The sequence below is a fragment of the Mesitornis unicolor genome, unplaced genomic scaffold (genome assembly GCF_000695765.1).
Source record: "Mesitornis unicolor isolate BGI_N332 unplaced genomic scaffold, ASM69576v1 scaffold11369, whole genome shotgun sequence".
NCBI classification, from domain to species: Eukaryota; Metazoa; Chordata; class Aves; order Mesitornithiformes; family Mesitornithidae; genus Mesitornis; species Mesitornis unicolor.
This window is the reverse complement of record NW_010206652.1, coordinates 13,656-17,302: the sequence shown is the minus strand read 5'-3', so window position 1 is coordinate 17,302 and position 3,647 is coordinate 13,656.

The window sequence follows — 3,647 nt, the reverse complement described above, 5'->3', positions numbered from 1 at the left end:
CTCCACAACAGCTAATATGTGATAAATAGCGTGCAGCTAATGAGAGGAGAAAAGGTGTTTTTGTTAACATTATACTAGACAAAAAGCCTATCATAGCTATACAAGAAAGGAAGATGATTCAGGTCCATCACTATATTCTTTCACAATTTCCTTTTTGGTTCTCATCCTTCACAAAAGCTGCTACCCCAGACACTTTCCAGAGCCTCCTCATGCAAAATAAAGATACTGGCATTCCCTGTTGACCATAGGGGAATGAGAAACAAGACCTGCAATTTATGACTGCTTCTTAAAATAAAAGGTTAAGGCTTGAAGCTAGCTGAAACATGGTTCTATCTATACTGCTCTCTCATTAAAGTCCTTCTAAAAATTTAAGTCAAGACCTCTAGGAATACCAGCTGTATCCTCTATATTACTCTGTTAAATAATGAGAAAGTTTTTTGCAATTAGACATTCTGAAACTCTTGTCTAAAACATTAACATAAGCTCATATAAATACTACATCCATATACTTAGAAAATATATAAATATCCATCAGAAAATCCATCAGCTGTTACCACTAAAGTTTCTCCTAAGCTGCAATACAAGCATTAGTTTATTATTAATCCTTAGGTAAACTGCTTCAAAGCATGGGAACAAAGAGTTTGAACCAAATAGTTTGAATACTATTACATTCCCATGGCTTTCCAAAAGCTTGCAACAGAATGCCAAGCAGCAACATCCTGGACTTCTCATCTGTTTCTTACAGTTGTTAAAAAATAATACAAAAAATTACAAAAAAACCAAAACCAACAAGGACTACTTGCAGATTTTTTCAAACTCAAATTTCAAAATTTTTATAGGCAAAGCAAACAGTTTCCATACAACATCATATATGCCAGCTTCAGGCTTAGCATCTGTTACTGAGAACCTGATGGAGATTCTGTCAGTAAGCAGAGGCTTTAGTGGACGCATTATTACCCAGTTCTCGGAAACACTACCTTTGCAGATGTTCCTAAACTTACTATGCTAAGAATTATTTTTCACCACAATATAAAAAAGATTAATTAGAGCTTTAATCTAAACTTAAATTTCATTCCAGAGCTCAATCGTCACTGTATAGCTTCAGAAAGACTATGCTTCAAGTCCCCTAGAAGATGTATTTTTATCTGTTCAGCTAAAGAACATTAACATATGGTTCATCATTCATGTTAGTATCATTAGCCATCCAGTTTTGTGCTACATAAAATCAAACAAAAGTTGTATAATTCCATAACTGAACTCAATCGAATTGGTTCAGTGCTTCACACTTATCCCAGATGAACTAAAGTAGTCACATTTCACAGTGTGGGGGGGAAGATTCCTTAGGAGCACCTTCCATAATATCAGCTCAAGATGGACATGTAGTACTGCCAGACTGTTTCTTATCTACGAAGTCCCTTTCTCAGACTCTCCAGTAGACAAAGTATCACCAGTGTCAATCTTCCAACAAACCACAAGATGCTCTACTCAGTACCACTAACTTAGCATTCTCCCTGTGAACTCCGTTCCAGATAAACCAGCATCCTGTTTTGGTTTTGGTTTTTTTCCTTACCTCGTTCCCTCCACAAGCTTTTGCACCTGTAAGAAGTGTATAACAGTGCTAAGAGCTTGGTGGAATTTTCCATCTATCTCGAGAAGTATAAAATACAAAACAAAAATCACATCCCTAGACTGTGGTTACAGGCTAGGGAGAGGAAACAGAAAAAAAAAAGCTAAGGTCAACGAGATACACAGTGATGACTTACAAGCAAGCATGAGTCAGAGATTCCCAATGCTTGATTAACAAAGTGACATTACTTCTAAATTTGTATAAAATTGAGTAGCAAAAACACAGGAAAATGGACCAAACTCAGGCCACAAAGCTTAAATCTGCTAATCACAGCCTTAAGCTCCCCACTGTGAAGATACAAGAAAAGTATTTAGAAGCTAACTAGAGTCAAGTAGTTTTATCGCTTAGAATACCGATATAGTTAAGTAAATATTAAGATGGCTATCACATAAGTAAAATTCTAGGAATAAAACACCACTGGCACTACAACAAATACTGTCATGAGGGGAAAAAAGTAAAACCTTTTGGAAGAACATTCCAGATTTGGGGTTTGGTTTTTAAGAGCATCTTTATAAATAAGGTGAGGCTACCTTTACTCTATGAACTTCGCAATTAAAAAAACCCAACCCAACCAACAGTTAAGTTCTTGCTGGACAAGCAAACTTCGACATTTCTACTTGTTCACCATAGTCTGTAGAAGTAGTCTACACTGACTCAAACTTCCAGTTTGAGCACTGGAACAGGCTGCCCAGAGGGGTTGTGGAGTCTCCTTCTCTGCAGACATTCAAAACCCGCCTGGACGCCTTCCTGTGCAACCTCATCTGGGTGTTCCTGCTCCGGCAGGGGGATTGGACTGGATGAGCTTTTGAGGTCCCTTCCAATCCCTAACGTTCTGGGATTCTGTGATAGTCCTGTAGTCCTGTAAAAGGTTCCCCTGACAGATGGAAAAAGGATCATGAAAACTATGTTAACTCACTCAGCTGTTTGTTTCGCTAGCTCATTTTCTGTAGCCACTCATTTTCCTGACACAAATAAACTATCACCTATAATGAATACACGATACCCTATCTATTGAAAAGAAAACTAAGGAAAGTGTTTTCATGTAGCATGAACAGAAGAGCAAGCATAAGCAGAAGAAAAGTGTGATCTACAAAGACCCTGTTTACTTGGAGGGGGAGTCGGAGCAAACAACAAAATGATACCTATGATACCCTCTCCAACTAGTTAGGAAAGTGCCCTCCTTTTACTATCATCCAGTATTTGCTAGAATTTTCAGATAGGCAACCATTCTATCAGCCAAATTAATAACACAGTTTTACCATTTTTAAGGTACTTTTTTGATGGAAAACCACTCAAATACTATAGGTTAAAGCAGTCTTACTACAGTCCAGCTTGAATAATGTTCTCTCAGTTGCTGGCTAGTACAGGATTTTTTTTTTTTTCTTTAACCATATCCAACTTTCACAAGTTACATTACTTCCTTTATGTTTACCCTGTTTACTTGGAGGGGGAGTCGGAGCAAACAACAAAATGATACCTATGATACCCTCTCCAACTAGTTAGGAAAGTGCCCTCCTTTTACTATCATCCAGTATTTGCTAGAATTTTCAGATAGGCAACCATTCTATCAGCCAAATTAATAACACAGTTTTACCATTTTTAAGGTACTTTTTTGATGGAAAACCACTCAAATACTATAGGCTAAAGCAGTTTTACTACAGTCCAGCTTGAATAATGCTCTCCCAGTTGCTGGCTAGTACAGGATTTTTTTTTTTTTCTTCTTTAACCATATCCAACTTTCACAAGTTAGATTACTTCCTTTATGTTTTAAATGCCACTCAGCATTCATTCTGACTACCCTTAAGGCAAATTTAGCGACAGCATATGAAAAAAATAACATTTAAAAAAACTATTCTATGCAACGACAGCTTTTTCAGGCTAAAAACAGCTGCTGGAGAGAAACTCCAGAAACATAAACGGACAAGTCTACTGAGTTATCGCCAACCGAATGCACGGCTGCAGATACCAAGCGCACTGCTTCTCTCCCTTCCCACTCAGATCTCGCTGCCGTTCTACAGCC